The sequence below is a fragment of the Pseudopipra pipra genome, chromosome 11 (assembly GCF_036250125.1).
Source record: "Pseudopipra pipra isolate bDixPip1 chromosome 11, bDixPip1.hap1, whole genome shotgun sequence".
NCBI lineage: Eukaryota > Metazoa > Chordata > Aves > Passeriformes > Pipridae > Pseudopipra > Pseudopipra pipra.
Window position 1 is genome coordinate 2,874,825 of NC_087559.1, and position 18,339 is coordinate 2,893,163.

At 40.8% G+C, this 18,339-nt stretch overlaps 2 long non-coding RNA genes across 13 annotated transcripts in view; one reads left to right on the plus strand and one right to left on the minus strand.

Annotated features, from left to right (window-relative positions):
* The window catches only part of LOC135420132 (uncharacterized), a 48,757-nt gene extending 36,834 nt beyond the window's left edge, over positions 1-11,923 (plus strand). For 10 of the 12 annotated variants that reach the window (XR_010433379.1, XR_010433378.1, XR_010433386.1 and 7 more), the window contains 2 exons: positions 7,106-7,248; positions 10,795-11,923. This is a non-coding gene — a long non-coding RNA (uncharacterized LOC135420132). The remainder of the gene's footprint in view (positions 1-7,105; positions 7,249-10,794) is intronic. The other 2 variants (XR_010433380.1, XR_010433383.1) reach the window with 2 other exon arrangements.
* LOC135420134 (uncharacterized) lies at positions 1,787-7,155 on the minus strand. The gene is made up of 2 exons (XR_010433388.1): positions 7,044-7,155; positions 1,787-5,667 (listed from the first exon to the last, which is right to left on the minus strand). It is a non-coding gene; the product is annotated as an uncharacterized LOC135420134 (long non-coding RNA).
* Positions 11,924-18,339: the final 6,416 nt, after the last annotated feature.

Sequence of the window (18,339 nt, forward strand, 5' to 3'; positions counted from 1 at the left end):
TAAACATGATGTCTCTTGATTTTCTCCTAAAGTTTTGCGTGTTAAAAAGAAATAATTAATAGTGAAGTGTTATAACAAAACCTCTGGAAATTATTTTTGGGATGACTTTTGGTATCAAGGATTAAATATGGAAGGTGCCCTCACCTGGGAGACTCTGCAGGGTAAGAAACGAGCTGTAAATGGGAGGAAAAAGAGATTCCATCCATCCACAGACAAATTTTTATGGCTTTTAAAATTGGAAAGGGAATTGGAACAACAGGAATTTTTTTCCCCCGTTGCTTCCCACCAGCACAGCTCCTCCTGTCCTGCAGAGATCCTCACCAGCCTTCTCCCCTGGCCACCTTATCTCCAAAAGGCATTAGGGGAGCTTGATCTGACTTGCTCTCAAAACATCCATGCTGCTTCTTTTCTTATCATCTGTGATCTTCTGAGTGCTTAAATAGATCATCTGACTACTTCTGCTGTGTCTCTCTGGGCACAGAGCAGGGAATGATGGGCCTATAATTCTTCACCGTTTTTCTAAACATATTACTTCATTATTGTTCTTTTTTTGTCTAATACCAGTGGCATATAATCTTCACAAAGAGGGAGTCTATTATGTGTGTGCTGAGGGTTTAATTCACAGAGGGATGGAGAAGAAAGGATTGTATTTCAGCTGCTGCTGCAGCTACTCCTGAGCAAGGATGACAGTCCCAGTGTTCAGGGGATCAATGATATCACAAAAATTGATCTGTAATAAATAGACTGAGAGTCTGAGTGTCCTGTAGCAGCCAGTAAAAATGTAGGCACTATAATGTTATGTGCATTATAGCACAGCATATGCACAATCCCATCCTGAGGAGGGTGAAGATATCTTTTATATCTCCCACTTTGCTGCATTTCCTGGGGTTTAGCTCAAAAACCACCAGAGACTTGTAATGATAATTCTCAAGTGTCAGTCCAAGGGCACAAGAGTGTAAAAAAAAAAAAAAAAGGAAATCTTATGGTGTAGTTTTATTCCTTCTGTCATTAAAAGAGAAAAAAATTGCTGTTTTGAGGATTAGTAACTAGCCAGAGGATAAATCTGTTTGGGCATTATTATTTACAGAGTAAAAGCTAATTTTGCAGTGAATGAACAATTGTATTGGTGCTTTTGGAGTGGCTGCAGCCAGAGCTACAAACATTTGTACATCCAGCTTTAGTTTGAGCTCCTGAGAGTTATGAACTAACACCAAAAGGATAATAAATAGACCACCAGATTTTATTTTTTTTTTAGATGGAATTGATGAATTTTACTCACAATTCTTAAACCAACATTGTTTTGTTTCTGAACATCAAAGTTCCTGTTGGTGAGACCTTCCAGATGCTGAAAGCAGAATCCCAGTTACAATGGACTAGAGCAGGGTCCAAACTCACAACATCCCAGACTTGTGCACCCAAAACCTTCACAAAGAACATGGCAGGGAAAGTTCTTTTGATATTGGTATAGAAAGAAAACAATAGTAAAAACTTGCTTGGCTTGAATCCTTACAAACTATGTAAATCTGCTTGGTGGCAACCTGTCCTTACTTACAGTATAATATTTGCCTTTATTTACAGTCTAATATTTTCCTAAAACTCAAATGTAATGTCAGGCTGTTGAGATGCAGTAGAGGATTAATGTGATTTTTTTAATGAATGGTTACTAGCAAAACACATCTCTGCTGCTCTTCACCCTGAAGAACATTGGGGATCCCCAAGGCCAGACCAACTGGTTTCCAGCCATTCCCATCAAAGTTTTTATTCATTCTCTCACAAGTCCAAAGCATGAATGATCAATATAATATATTCCATGTTTTAATGATTGGTTTTTTCCTGGTTTTTACAGTGACAGGTGATGGTCAGCCCAGATTTCCTGTGGGTATAAGCTGTGTTCTCACAGGTTATCACATACACAGGAGTGTTTTAGTGTGAACTGCTTTGACACCTTCAAGAATGGCTAATTATGCACATCTAAAAGTCTTTTTCAAGGCTTTATCCTTAACATATTGATCCTCCATTGACTCTCATTGGCCTTTACAGACGGGTGGCCACCAGGCTCTTGCTGCCTTATTTGATCTCCACTGATTACCTGAAATGCAATTTCTTTTCCAGCAGAGATCTTTGCAAATTGTGTCTTCCTGCATTACCTCAGGAGGTGTTTTTCCTGCTCTTTGAACCTTCTGCACAGAGATCTTCAAGGGGAAAAAGTGGAATTGCATCAAGGGAAGTAAAAGACTTGCTGTAATCCTGAGACAAGTTTAGTTAAAGACAAGGAGTTTGCCTTGGAGAAGTTTGATATATGCATATAAGTGGGAGACTTTTGCATATCTGAGATGATATTGTCCATCCCACGTGGCTGTGACTCTGTTAATTTAAACAGATCTAGTCATAGCAATTTTACTGGCAGTGTAAGAAGTAAATTATTTTTATTTGGCCCTGAGTCCTTCACAATGACTTTCCTCCAGCACATCAGTGTACTTCAGGTGCACAGAATATTCCCAACACACTGATTTTAGCCATAAATATTTTCTCTGAAGCTATTTCTGAAATATTTCTCAAATACTACCTGGAGAGGTAATGTTAGACTTTCTCAATTTACAGCATTACCTGTTTGTATGTGATTACCATGTGCAGATAAAACATCTGGTGATTTGCTTTCAAGCACCAATACTTTTCCTGAAGAAATACTTTTAAATCTACTCAGGAGCATTTCGCAGAGTAAAAGTGATGAAATTAGGTTAATACATTATTTATGATGAGTGATTTGCTCAGCTCTATGCAAAGTACAGGAACATCTTCAACCAGTTCAATCAAACTTTGTGAGAGGAGGTGAAAGCACATTGTTTTCCTCATTTTTCTCAGTTTCCTGGCACACTGTCTTAATTACTTATTAAGCCTTAACATGGCAAGCTTTCACGTGGCAGCTGACAATAAAAAGCTGTGCCTGAACAGATGAGAAAACATCTGGGCAGTGCTGGGAATTGTGGCTTTGCTACTTCACTTTGTCTGCTGTTTTAGCCTCAAACTCCTTTGCTTGAGGTTTTTCTGCCTCCTTCCCCCTCTCATTCCCTTTGTACGTAGTTCCAACAAAGATATTGCAAGTGGGGAAGCGCTGGAGTGCAGAATGGAGAAGGAATTCTCGTTAATCATGCAGGTGCTCCTCACTGGATAATTCATGGCACATCTTCCTGCCTCACGTAGGGCTTCAGAACTCATTAACCAGCAGCTTTCCCCGCCGTCCCACCACATAAGAAAGTGTGGCAATGAAAGAGGAGTCAGCTTCACAGCATCATATAGAGCTTAAATTTCACTGATAATAACAACGTGAACAAGGAAATGTGAGAGATGGGGAAAATATCTCAGGGAAAAAAAAAAAAATACCAGGATAAGAAAACAATTCTTCAGACCTAAAACTAAAAAAGCAGAACGAGGCACCAACGAGTGTAACAAATTTCTAAACCAAGGCTGCAAGAGAAAACACTTCAATCCCACAAGAAGCAATTAGAAGATCCTGTGGAAATAGTGCATTAAAAAGATGAGTCTCCAAAGGAATGAACTGCTTCTTCCTCATATCTTTCTTTTATTATTGTTCCATGGAATTCATTCCACTGCATATTCTCTCTGCAGTGTCTGAACGGTGCTTTCCCCTTTCAGAGCATTATCTGGCCTCTATTGTGAGGGGGGGATGAATAAGCAAAAGCTTTCAAGGCTGCTGAAGAGGATGAAGTAGGTTTTTATTTCTCTTTGTAGAACACAAAGCCTGTAGGAGGGAAATTGCAAAATATTGTTCCTCTCTAACTGGTGGTGGTGAAGTGCTTGATTTATTTACTCGTCTCCCACCTGAAACAACCCACAGATTCATTTAAATAAATAAACTTCCACTACATGGCAAGTTTTTATGTGTGGAGTGGGGTAAAGAGAGTAAGGGAAATGAAGGGATATTCTTTTGTGGAGTGGATCAGACCTCTCCCCTCTCCCCTCTCTCCTCTTGCTCTGCTTGCCTTGTAGAGGGGGCTTGGGCTGAAAGAGTTTGGGCATCTCATAAACTAGGGCACTTAGTCCTTGGTTTCAGACATCCATCACCTCCTAGACCAGCCCCCAGGTGGTTTATAATGCATCTTTCCCTGCAATTCTCCAGTTCCAGTCACCTGGAAGCTGAAAAGGTCTTTATACCCCTGAGTCTGCTCCCTGCTCTCGTGCCCTTGGTGATTCCTGCTCCTCCTTGGAGTCAACTGGAGACACAGCACAAATCTGGGTTAATGGGTTTTATGATCAATCAACTCCAAGGCACATACCTGTCCTATTAATAATGCAAATGGGATAGGATTATTGAGTTATGAGGAGCTTATACACAAATATTAACTGCTAATACATTCATTAAGCTGACTAAAGTATTAATTAGCTTTGATGCTGCTGGATTGCAGAGCACCAGATAGTTTTACCAAGGCCTGCTCAAATTGATTAGTGTGATCCCATGCTGTGCACTGTGTTTCCACAACAGAATTGATCTTTTTTCCTGGATGAAGACAAACAACATTCTAAACCACATTGGGGGATGTTTCTGACTAAGCTTGGTCAGGGGAGTAAGTAAGAGAAATATCCTGCTGGAGAGTTTTATCCTGTGTGGGATCTTTCAGGTCAAATTTAAAGTGGTTACTTTGAGTGTCTCTTTTTAGATCCAAAAGAAAAGTAGAATAAAATATTCTCCATTTTTAAACTGTGCTCACAACAACATCAGTGCAGACCCTTGTTGATGGGGTATAAATACTGATACTTTAATATTACACAGGTTTAATAATCATAACTTTTTTTCATGTATCTTTTAAAGGGTCCAAGGCTATGAGAGACCAGGATGTTCCAACAATCTCACTGGCCTCGGGTCATTTCCCTGCATGTACTGAGGGTTAGAAAAGTTCTTCAGGGTTTGATCTGAGTGAGAGCCACACAGAGATGAACATTTTCAAGCTATTAAAGGATCTTGAGCAAGGAAAATTTCAGATTCCACACAGTTTTTCCCCAGCTCTGGATGGCTCATTGTCCCTGCAATATTATCTCATTTCTCTGACTTCTGAAAGTGCCTTTTCATTTGCAGCACTTCACTGACAGTGAGTGACAGTTGTTCATTAACCATTATCTCTTCTAATTTTCTGTGAACTAATTGCGAGGAGCATAAGAAAAGCTATTAGAATATTGGAGCACTGAGGGATAAGAGAAGAAAAAGAGCAGGTCAAGATTACGTTGGGTCACTGCAATTTACAGCAATATTTCTTTGAAGAAATGTGGAGGTCTAGAAGTCAATTGTTAAAAAGAAGGCAGAAAGAGACTTGCTAATATCAATTCACGAATCAATAGAAGTGTCCAGTTTGATAAGAACTTCTATAGCAATTTCTAGGGAAAATACTTACCTTATGACATGACAAGCATCTTTATTGCATGGGTTAAATGAGCCAGTAAAAGGAGAAATATTGCTGGTATATTGGAGCATAAAAGTAGGACTGAAAAACAGGAATACTCTGGCACAAAGCTGAGATAGCCAAAAAAAATCAACCAGCCCACAATGAAACCCCTATTTGAGGGGATGCTTACAGTGCAAAGCTATTTTTGAGGAAGAGAACACGTTTTTGCAATCCAAAGGCATCATTGCTCTGGCTAAAGTTTCCCAGAATCCTGAAAGAAACAGAAGTAAAATTATTAAAATTATTGCAAGCTATGGGCAAAGTAATTTTGCTCATATCTGCATGAACATTAACCACAGCAGGAAATTCCTTAAAAAATTAGCTGATTGTGAGCACAAATCATCAGGTTTGCGTATGGATCCCTCATGGCTAAACTTCATTTTTGACAGAAATGAATGAGGTCAGTAAAAAATTGTAAATCAAAATATATACTCCAATAATGTCCTGTTGTGTCAACGTGATTTCAATAGCTCTTGAAAAAAAGGTAGAAAAATGTGGGAATCTAATATTCCATATTTCCCTGTCTTTCAGAACTTAGACTAATAGGTGGATAAAGGCTGAAAAAACAAACAATGATGGAAAAAATGGCCCTATTGCTCACATGTAGCCAAAAAGTAAGATATAGGTATCTTAATAAATCAAATGTACAGCTCGGGCACAGACGGATTAACAGGTGGAGAAACAACAGATGACATTTCCAACACTGATGGGGAAGAAATATGAGCAGGTTGAGTAGTTTGGACAAGCTTTAATTCAGCACAGCACACTTTGGGAAATAGATGGCTTTTAAAATAACTCTGGAGTATTTCTGGCCTCCTCCTGGTACCTGCTGGCCCCTGGGACCGGGAATTCATCCTTTGTTAGGATAACAAAGAGTAAAGCTGATGAGCACTTGCACCAATTTGAAATGATTCTTGTGGCCAATTACTCAGTCAGAGTTGTTCTGGCAGCAGAACACCAGAGCAGAAGTTAAAAAGTTAAAATAATGCAACATAAAGGATTTATTGCTGTGAAAAAGGTTCCCCCTGTTTAGGTGGGGGCAGTGGGAAAGGTATTCCTGAAATCCTTGTGGATGGGACCAAAAAAACCATATCTTAGCCTTGGAGTAGATTAAAGGCAGGTAAACAGAACATCAGAAATATCATAATGAAGGTGGAAGGAGATGGCTTTTCCACACTGGTAACCTTCATCACAGAAATGCAGGATGAGATCATTGGAACACAGATTGGAAGAGTTATGGGATGAAAAACTAGTGAAATAAATCACCAAGCATGGCAAGTGATCCTCTGCAGCCAAGATGGATGTTTCTTTTTTAATTTACCCAAAAGACACAATCTCTTCAGTTGCACTCCATGATCTAAAAGGTCTTTTCAACTTAAACTTTTCTGATTCTCACTGGGATGAAGCTCTAGGGCTCATTATTTTCTAAGACATCCTGCAAGCTATAGACAACTATTTTGCACCATCCCTTCATTGTAAATGAACATCCAAGCAGATTAAAATAAACCCGTTTTATCACTCAGATTTAATGATTTCCTGCTGGGCTTTTCTAATGTCGAGGATTGGCCTTTTTTTAAAAATACTTACCAGTAAATTTGCCACCAGTCTTTTGTTTCTTCTCCATTGAGATGTTCCCCTTTTCCTTCCAGGTGTTTATATGTAGGGATGACCAATCCAGCAGGAACAACTTCTACCTCTCCTTGAGCTCGGAGTTCATAACGCTCTTTGAACATCATCAGCCCTTAAGTGCTGAAACAAGGTGAACATTCAGCTCCAGAAACTTCAAATCCAGGTGAAGTGAACTTGCTGATTAACTCTGTGAATAAAATGAGTACTTTAGTGCAGTGCTAAGATGACAGCAAATGAAAATCTGTCCTAAATTACAGCAGAACCTGCAGGAAATTCAAGGCACCTGCTGAGAAAGCAGCTTTCTCTTTAGCTGGAATGTTTAATCTTTTTGACTCTTGCCTTGTTCTGGGGGAGAGGGAACATGGGTACAGATTTCATGGCGTGGTCATGGCCACTGAAATGCTCATATTAATCTGGATTTGTCTGCTCTGTGACTGCTGGCAATAAGGACAGTTAACATTCCAAGAGCACTTGCTCTTCAAGGAGACTGAAGAGCATTGGGAACATTAAGCTCTGAGGTTGGTAATTTACTAATGAGAAAACTGATTCAAAGTGAAATTAGGACCTTATTCTCTCCTCCATTGAAGCCAGTGAAAATCATTTTGTGCTTTCCTTGGGCAGACTGTGTGTGGCTTGGGAAAGGTCACACGAGAAATCCCCACAAAAATTAGACCAGAAGTCCAACAACCTTTTTGCTTGTTCAGCACAGGAATAACTGTCCCTTACCCAGAGCCTGAGTTCTTTGTATCTGAATCCCTTTTCCTCAATGCAGTTTAGAAATATTCCAATAAATTTAGATTTTCTAAGAGTACATTTCCAAGTTCTTTGAAGCAGTTAAATTTTATCAAAAAGCTGCTCCGTGTTGCTGAGACCTTCCTAAGGCATCCAGTTTTCAGTGTGACATGATGACATTGAAGAAGTCACAGTTCAGTCTCCAAACTTGTTATTTTAGGGGTCGTGTTCTCCAAGAACCTGATCCAAACCTCTCAGTACTCAGTAGGAATCTTTCTGCCCTGGGGCTCCCTGGGATGTTTTTCAAGATCCCTCTCTGTCTGGTAATATTTCCAGCAGTTTATTACAAAATTCCACAATACAATATGCATTGCTTGTGTGGCTGGAAACCTTTATATCAGCAGGGCAGATAAATGCCAGTTCTGCTGTCATAATACACCTCACCAGAGGGAAGAAATAGAGGGTTGTGTTTATAAATTTGATCCATTCAGGGCCTAGGGCTGTAGTAATTTAGATATAGGAGTGTTTGTGCCCAAAATCAGCAGAGCATACACATGATTATTTATCTATGTATAGTGCTGGTGTTGGGCATTAACACCTACCTGATATAACAGGAATAAACATTTCCTGAAAGAACACGAAGGACAGTGGGAAGGTATAGCACAAGCACAGCTTTATAATGAACCTATGGAATATTTATGCTGTGCATTCCACATAAAATATGGGAGAGCTGTCCAAGTAAAGCCCTCCCAAAACAAGGTAAGCAGGACACTTTTATAATGGTGATATAACTGCAGGAGCGTTCCTGGACTTTTATGAACCTTATGTTTCCTATTGGTGTTCCTTCAAATTATATATCACTTAAACATCACTCCCCAGCACAACTGAAATAATAAATGTATTTTCCTGCCATACAGAGCAGAGTTTTTTGCATTATTCTGGGCTTAACAAATTCTAGTGTGCAGTCAATGGCAAACATATTATTCTACTGTGTCACATAAAGGATTATTTCAGATGTTTGAAATAATGCAGACAGTTAAAGGTTATGGGAGAATAACGTTAAAGGAATTCATTGTTTCAGGGCCTGATGGTAATGTGAATGATAAAAAGGTGATGACTATTACAGCTTTGAAGCATTACAGTCATTTTGCTATGATAATAGTTCTCAGATTTGGTTATAGCCCTAATATGTTACCTGAAAGTTAAAATCAGATTCTCAGGTCTGTTGGCACATAATGATCACTTATTGTCTAGAATGTAATTTCTGAAAGAGAATGAGAGTTGATCTTGAGGATAAATCCTGCTTTATTTTATGATTTTCTTTTTTTTTCGTTTTTTTCCTTTTTTCTTTCTTTTTTTTTTTTTTAAGAGTTTATATTTCAGAGAAGGAATCAATTCAGGATCATCATGTGTTGAAACACACTGAGATAAATCTCCCTCCTGCTCCTGCTTTTACAGCTCTTTGGTCCAAGCTGTTATGGACCATGGGCAGGGAATGTTCCTGGTGTTAGCAGCAATCCACCAAAGCTGTCAAGTGGCTGAGAGCTTCAAACCAGACCCTACAGGTGGTTTGGGGTTTGCTTCTGGAATACTTTAAAGAGACATGTGGTAAAGGAGCAGTTCACAGAAACCTGTCCTGGCTTCTCTGGGGGGTTTCAGTGTTCTCTGTCTGAAGGACATGGGCTCCAAGATGACTTTTCTCAGAGCCATGGAATCCCAGAATGGTTTGGATTGAAAGAGATCCTAAAGCCCATTCATTCCACCCCCTGCCATGGGCAGGGACACCTTCCACTAGCCCAGGTTGCTCCAAGCCCTGTCCAACCTGGCCTTGGACACTTCCAGGGATCCAGGGGCAGCCACAGCTTCTCTGGGCAGCCTGTGCCAGGGCCTCCCCACCCTCCCAGGGAACAATTTCTTCCCAATATCTAATTCAAACCTACTCTCTCTCAGTTTGAAACCATTCCCCCTCATTCTCTCCCTACAGTTCCAGCCCCCCCCAAAAGTCCCAGCCTTCCCCTTCCCTACAGAAACACGTTGCAGGAGAGAGGAGTTGGACTCACAATTTTCACTCCCCCACCACCCCCAGCACTTATCCCAGCTCTGCTACAAACACTGCCTGTTCTGATAACATCAGCACTTCACCATCCTTAATGTTTGTTTAATTCATCATATTCCTCAAATAAAGGAATCACTGTGTGGTCACCTCTACCAGTTCAAACTGTAAGACTGCAATCTTAGCCATAGCAAGGTCACAAAATTAAGCACACAGAAGGAGGAAAAGGTTAATAATTATTTGCATTATGTGTAATAAGTGTATAAAAAAGTAGAAGAGCTGTGAAAGTAAAGCATTTCTTTTCTATTCTCATTCTCTCTTTGTAGAGAAACACATACAAGCACAAAACCCTCGAACAAACAAAAAAACCAACTCAAAAGAATCCAAAGAGAAAGACAAGGACAAGGATTGGGAAAGGATAAGAATAATATTTCAGCAGAAGCTGGTTCCAGACAAGCTGAAAAATAAGCGAAATGGTGTCACAATTATGACAATACAGAATAGAAATTCAATATTTGTTCTGTAGTTTGTGCTCTATTTTACAGGACTGGGAAGTGTTTGATTAAAAAGGGAGTCGTGTTCACAGGCTGCATTATTCTTTCCAGATTTCACTTTTATAACTCAGGAGAGTCAAATAAATTTCTTACCCCAGAATCTTTCTGCTGTCCCTGTATTTCTGGAGCTTCACACAGGTGATTGGAAATCAAACATTCAGGGAGATACTGCAGTTAAGTATTAAAGCTGACAGGTTTTATATGGCGAGCACAATAATTGATTCCATGTTATGCTAACCTACTCTGCAGGTTCAGGCAGTGAGGAGAGTTCCATCTCATAGAGGAGTCACTGAATTACTATTTTTTTTTAAGGTTTCTAAAACCACTGAGGCAATTTACATTTCAATTTTCCTTTTTTAAACATTTATAGAGACGAAGAATACAGTGAGCGCTCGTATGGGCAAGAGGACAAATCCAGCTCTGAAACTTCTTCTGGGAAAAAAACCACACTGAAATAGTAAAGAAACCAGTAAAATATTTAAAATAAGTTAACTTCTTGAAGGGAGGGGTTGTAGGTTTATTTTCTCTCTTTTTTTTCTGGTCCATTTACTACCTGTTGGTGGCTTCTTGTTGGAAGGGGGAGCTGGGAAGTGCTTGGCAGTGGCAACAGTCTGAGTGATTTCTGGCATTTCAGAGTTTAAAGGCAAACAAACTGACATTTTTTTTTAAGCAAGATGGCACCAAAATCCATTGGCATAATGTCACTGCTGACAGATTTTGGAGTCACCAACTCTCTTCTTGCTCAGAAGGTGTCCAGGGAAGAACTGAGACTTCCAATGTCCTTGGCAGAAGGGAGTTTTCCTTGGTAGTCCTCAGAGTGGAATAGGAGTTTGTTATCATGCCCCAATATGGAAAATAATCTGTAGTCTAAACCACTGGTTTTTTTAAAGCACATATATCAATATGAGGAAATAAGTGGGATTCAGAGTATTGTTGGACACGATGAAAGTTGCCCAATTTTCCCTTCCAGGGTCCTTTTCCCTCGTGACATCCCCTCGACCAGTCAGCAGAGGGATTTCAATGTGTCTCTTATTTTTTCAGGAAGGTCTCTAAGCTGAAAATGAGATGGTTGGGTTGAATTTTCTCCAACCTTCCCTGGTACTGCTGTTTCACTTCAGTGCATGTTACACCTGGGACAGAGAGATTCCTTCTGGGACAGCTGCTCCAGGACCTTAATTCACATCCCAACCTCATGTTGTGCCAAGTGGAAAACCACCAACTCCAGGATTAATTCATGAAATACCACCTTTTTACCTCCTGTTAACAAGATATTGCCACGACCCAGTGCCTGTGGAATTAACAGCATTTCTCCTTCAGTGAGGACCTGTTGGAAACCACTTCCTTTTCCGAGCAGTTTTTGCTGGATTTAGGGTGAGAAATGAGTGTCGCTTTCCTTTTGCACATTAGGGCTGCTGAGCTGAAGAAAATGGGTATAACTTTTCTCTTAATTCCATAATCTTATTATCCTAGCTCCAATAAAAACTGATAATGAAATCTGAGGATATTGAGAACTTGGATTTTTTCCATTAAGTTTAACTTGGTATTTTTTTTCAAGCAATGGGGTACTTACCATAGTCCAACTCTCTTTAAGACTATCCAGGGAAACATAAACCCTTGCAGCAAGCCATTCTCTGTCAAAATTACATCTGACCTGCATATTTTTGCAATTCTCTGATGCATTATACAGTCAGATCAGGTTGTTCCTTGACCAGTTGTTCACCCCTATCAATTGCATTAGCATTTAACCTGTCAGCTTAAATTACAAAGGTAACAAAGGTTTGGGAAGGTTATAATAGACCCAATCTCACACAGAAGTGTGGAAGAATAATCTTAAATCATCCTTCGATGTGAGTGTTGTTTTTTCTCCTGACATACATTTACTTACCTTCTAGAAGCATCTCTGGGCAACTTTTTGTGGTGAATACTACATGAGATCAGCAAAGCTTGTCAAATAAGGGCAGCACTGGCAATAAGACAAGCATGTATATTTTATCAGAACTTAGATTGCACCTCCTGTGTCTTTACTCATTTTCTCTTCTATTCCCCATCCTTTTTCTGGGCTAAGTTCCCTCTTCTTCTCTCTCTCAGGATTCTGTCCTTCATTGTGTCTGATTAATAAATTAGGTGCTATTCCACAGGCACATAAGAATATTATCAAGAATTGGAGTCCTTTAAATCCTTAATCCTTTAGGCTTGAATAGAATCAGAGAATCATTAAGGTTGGAAAAGACCTCTAAGCTCATCGAGTCTGACCATCAAGCAGCACCACCACCGTATTCACCACCAAACCCTGTCCTCAAGTGCCACATCCACACATTTTTTTAACCCTTGCAGGGATGGTGACTCCACCACTGCCCTGAGTGACCTGTCCCAATGCTTGACAATCCTCTCCATGAATAAATTTGTCCTGAGGTCTTCTCTAAACCTCCCCACACATGAAGATTCTGTGCCTGCAAGAGAGTCAGCCCAGCCCCTCCTCAAATCATCCATCATTCTGTGCTGGAGATTTACCACTGTACCACATCAGGGTTTGGGTAGTGTATTTATAAAATACCAAACTATAATCCCAGCACACTAAGGAAAATTCTGTTCTCTTTTAAACAAGTCAATATGCTTGGAAAAACTAGAAATCATGTTAATTTTATCTGAAACTATTCATATTTCTATAATGCCCTTAAAACACATGGGCAATGATGTCAGAATTCCAACTGCAGGTTGCCTGAATAGAAAATATGACATAATTCCTACCACATCTGCCTCTACCAACCTCTCTCAAGCCTTCCAGCACCAGCACAGGCTGCTGAGTAACATAAAAACACTCCACAGCCTTTGGAAAAGCTAAACCAGCACATGGTGGGCCAAAAATGCCCCTGACAGAAGAATTAGAAAAAACCCACAAGCATAAAAGCAAAATCCTGATTCTGTTAGCTTATAAACACATATTTATTTCTGTATTTACACATAACTATGTGCACGTATTTATATTATGTGTATATATTTATGTATTTATATATTAAAATGTATTTCTGATATATGTACTCCTCTCTTTTTTAATAAAGAGTTTTTACCACTAACATTCATATGCACAAAGCTCCCATCAAAGTTTGCCTGCCTGGAAAATGCAGCTTTAAGACAGTAAAGCAACAATATTAAAGGTAAAGCCAGATTGTGGCTGTTACTGAGCTCAGGAAGCACAGCTGAATATTTCTTTTGAAATATGTAGATATTTCTAAATTATTGTTTTCAGCATGTCCAGAACACAAGTTAAAAAGGCTCCAAAACAACAATACCCGTGTCTTGAGTTTGAGCAACAGATAAAGGCTAAAAATAATGCTGAAAAACTAGTTTAAGGATATATCTTTATCCAAATGCCAGTGTTCCCCCAGGCAGCTGTGGCACATGGAGTGTGCCATGATGAATGGGCTTTAATAAGCAGGAGAGCAGAGCTTGGCCTACATTGGGCTGGAGTGCATCTGCTGCTGGAATTAGGACCTGCTGGTTTCATCTCCCCATCGAGGAGCAGCTGCCTCAGCCCTCGTGCAGGAGGGGCTGGGGCAGAGTTGGAGGGAAGGCTCTGGGCAGGACATTTGATTGCTGTCATTGTCTGGATATAATTAACCAGATCTGCAGAGATGTTTCAGTGCCTGACTGAGAGAATCAGAGACTCACAGGGTGGGTTGGGTTGGGAGGGACCTTAAGGATCATTTCATCCACCCCCTGCCATGGGCAGGGACACCTTCCACTAGCCCAGGTTACTCCAAGCCCTGTCCAACCTGGCCTTGGACACTTCCAGGGATGGGGCAGCCACAGCTTCTCTGGGCAACCTGTGCCAGGGCCTCCCCACCCTCACAGGGCAGAATTCCTTCCCAATATCCCATCTAACCCTGCTCTCTGTCAATGTGAAGCCATTCCCCTTGTCCTGTCCCTCAATCCCTTGTAAACAGTCTCTCTCCCTCTTTCCTGTTGGCCCCTTCATGTCCTGCAAGGCCACATTTTAGGTCATCCCAAAGCTTCTCTTTTCCAGGTTGGACAATCCCAACACACCCAGCCTTTCCTCACAGCAGAGCTGCTCCAGCCCTCTGATCTTCTTGGGGCCTCCTCTGGAGTCGCTCCAACAACTCCATGTCCTCCCTGTGCCAGGTTCTAATCTTTACATTCAGAGAAAAATAAAATAAAACCAAATAAAAACTAGCAAGACTCAAATACAAGAGTGTTTAAAAGCTGTTGGATCATATTTTGACTATGCAGATATTACTTTGAAGCAAGAAGGACTGCTGTCCCCTAAGAAGGGAACCCTTCTTAGGAAATCATGGAATACTTCTCTTATCTCAGATAATATCCTGGGATATTTCAAAGAAAAATTATGATTTAAATGCAGGATAGTCCCTATAAAAGCATCTCATCAAGACCTGCACTGCAATATAGTTCATAACTTCTTGGGTGAGCCAAACACTAGCAAATCACAGTCCACTTGCAGCTTCTTCAAATATATGTGGAAACACTGCCATATCTGTATTTGTAACTCAAATTAAAACTATTCTTTCTAATATTGTATTTTCATAAATAAATCCTAATTTAGTTTCTTGTGACACAAACCCAAAGACAGCCCTCAGCCCTACCAAAAATAACCCTTCCTACCATTTGGTGTGTTTTTCCAATGAATATTTATAGCAGTTCAGGTGTCAGAGACTCTTTTCAGCGGGAAAAAAAAAAAAATAGCCTTGTTCAGGTTTTATTGATGTAACTCACGATATTCCTGCCCTTGTACAAAACAAGGTTATGCTGAAGCTGGATGTCAGACTTCATTAAAGTGTGTTCTGGGCATCCTCAACCTGTGGTGCTCGCTGACCCCAGCACCTCTCAACTCATGGACCTCAGCAAGGCTTTCTGCTGCCACATTTGCAACATTTCTGCAGAGTCAGCCAATCAATATTGGTAAAAAAACCACCCAAAAGTTACCTGCCTGTGAATATCGTTGCAATATTCCCAACCTGACGGTGCTGTCGGCTGTGAGTAGAGTTTGCTCCTCCACTTGGGTGGTTTCAAGGCTTTCTTCTTCTTGAGTCACAGTAAGATTTGGAAAATAGATCTTTCTTTGCTTTATCCAGGAAGATAATCCCGTTTGGAGGATGTTATCTTTTAAGCAGAACCCGTGGAATCATGGATCAGAGAGCTGGGCTTTGAGACTTCCAGCAAAGCTGCGAAATTTGCACAAAATAAAGAGATTTTGTTCCGACAACATCCCCTCCCTTCCCCCAGAAAGAAATAAAAGGGGGGAAAAAATTCTCTGTTTCCTCCATTTCCAGCTGTATTCCCAATACAAATGCCATTAGGTGGTGGATTGGGTATGGCCCACATGCACTATTTATGGTCTGCAATCAAGCTGCAAGCCCAGGAGTTCAGTGCCACTGTCCATCATGAAGTCAAACTCAGAGGCTAAATAACTTCATACCCTGAAATTTTGTCCCACCATATATTAGCAAACGTCCCAGTGAAGGCTCCAGTGTCATTTGTTTGCAGTGCTGACCTTCTTTTGAAGTATTACTGGTGTTTGTCACTGCTCTGTTCGTGCTAGCAGAGATTTGCCAGTCCTTGGTGCCTGTGCTATCAAATTGCTTCACTTAAATATTTAAATGGGAAATGGCTCCGTGTTTTAACTGAGAGAGGAATTCAGATGCAGGGGATCTGAATATCACAAGTAGTTCCCTCTGCAGCACAACTGAGGGAAATATTTGTGGAGCTGATGAATCACTGAGATTCCTTGTGCAGCCTTCACAAGGAGAATTCCACCCAGAAGCTGCACTGGATCTTGGATTAACAACCCTCACCAGCCACAGGTCTGAGGAATTTCACTGGACCCAACCCCTCATGATTTTCTCCGTGTATTTCACATCACACTTTGCCACACTCAGGGCTTTAATTTTTTCTATGATTATGTTTAGTTTTTCTTTTTCTTTTTTTTTCCTCTTTCTTTTTTTTCCATTAGATAACTGCCAGAACTGCAACAAAATACAGAAAATGATGAAAATTATGCTTAATCACAGTAAGACCATCAGAATCCAGTAAATAAATGCTTCCCATGATTCCTTCTTAATCCTTAAATTAATGCAATCTTATAATTTTGCTGATAATACTGGCAATCAGAGGCTCCTGTCAGCTTTAGAAACCCTACTCGTACTGAAGTTCAGCAGGAGCAGGAAACCTGATTTCTGCAGGTACCTGAAAAGTCCATCTGTAAAATTAGACACAAATATTAAATATTTTAAGTGATTTAGGATGTCTCCTTTGACAGGTGCCTCTCAAGTCATCCCAAAAGTTTTCTTCCCCCAAAAAATATTTGCAAAGAAGATTTTTGTTGAAAAAACATGGATGTTATTGCTCACTGTCTTAAAAATAAATCATGTTGCAGAAAACCATAACTCCCATAACAGATCCATTGCTTGCTGAATACATAAACAAGTTCCAAACTGATACATTGTATGGAATTAACTAATCAGGTGAAGTTTATACCTATTAAATTAACCAATGCAAAACATGGTGCGAATCCCCTTAATTCAATTCCAAGCTGATTTTATTTGCTTTGGGAAATGTACAAGTAGAAACTCAATCAAGGAAAAATGCTCCTGTTATTCCATTATGTCTCCAGTTGGTACCTTTATACAAACTTAACTAATTGGGGAAAGAGGGTCAAATAAATAAAGCCCTGCATTTAGATAAAGGCACTGCCTTATCTATTAGAGAGTTTCTGAGAAATAAGAATAATATTGGGGATAGAGAACTGATCAATGTTCCCCTCAAAGTAGACTGGTTAAGTGCACTAATTGAATTAAAAACTCTGAAGATTAGAGTCTCAATTGCAAAGCAGATGTCCTGTACTCACCGACCTGCCAAGGTGGGATATTCCCCTTCACTCTGTTGTGCTTCCATTACACACCAGAATTCCTGGGAGGGTCATGCCCAGCACAAGTGAGAGGCCAAACCAACTTATCGTCTGTCCAGGTACTCGCAAAGCACAAATTTGAAGCATCCTTTCCCTTTATCCTCAGGAGTGGGAGCTCCAATCAGTAGCTTCTGGCACACGTTCCTGATGTTCCTCGTGTTCCAAGGTCACAGTGACCCTCGTGGAAGGAATGATCTTGCAATCCCGATGATCTGCTCTGGAATAGGAGTGGGCAGAGATCACAGGAGTGTGTAAATTCGGGTGTGTGAATTTGTCTGCTCACTCCTCGCTCCCCCTTCAGCCGATTCCCTGTCATCGCAGGCAGTGGCCAGAAATTCCAGCACGGCACAGAATGACTGAAGGGTTTGGGTTGGAAAGGACCTCAAAGACCATCCAGTCACACCCTCTGCCATGGGCAGGGACACCTTCCACTAACCCAGGTTGCCCCAACCTGGCCTTGGACACTTCCAGGCACGGGGCAGCCACAGCTTCTCTGGCAACCTGTGCCAGGGCCTCCCCACCCTCACAGGGAAGGATTTCTTCCCTAAAGGAAGCACTCAGGGCTATCAAAGGTGCCACAACACTCTCTTGTCACATTCACTAAAACATTTCTTCGTTGCCTCATATCAAGGTCTGTTTCTGTGCTGCAAGACCTGCTCCAGAAACCTGTGGAATGTTCTTTGCAGGAAGCTCTCACCACACGTGGCACTGGATCAGTGTGCCAGGCACGTGCTCGGCCCGAGGCTTCCTGGCTGGATTTTGGAATGAGATGAAGGAGCTACACACCTACCCCATCACCTCCAACTAAACAGCTGTCTGGGTGGCTTCCAGGCTTTTCCAATGGGCTGTCCAGAGGATGCTGAGGTGACAATCCCACCAGGGAGGGCTCCGGGGGCTGCGGCAGCAACTGCACATCCCGGAAAGTGATGGCACATCCCGCTCCAAAAAGCCAGGATGACGTGACGCCCAACGTGA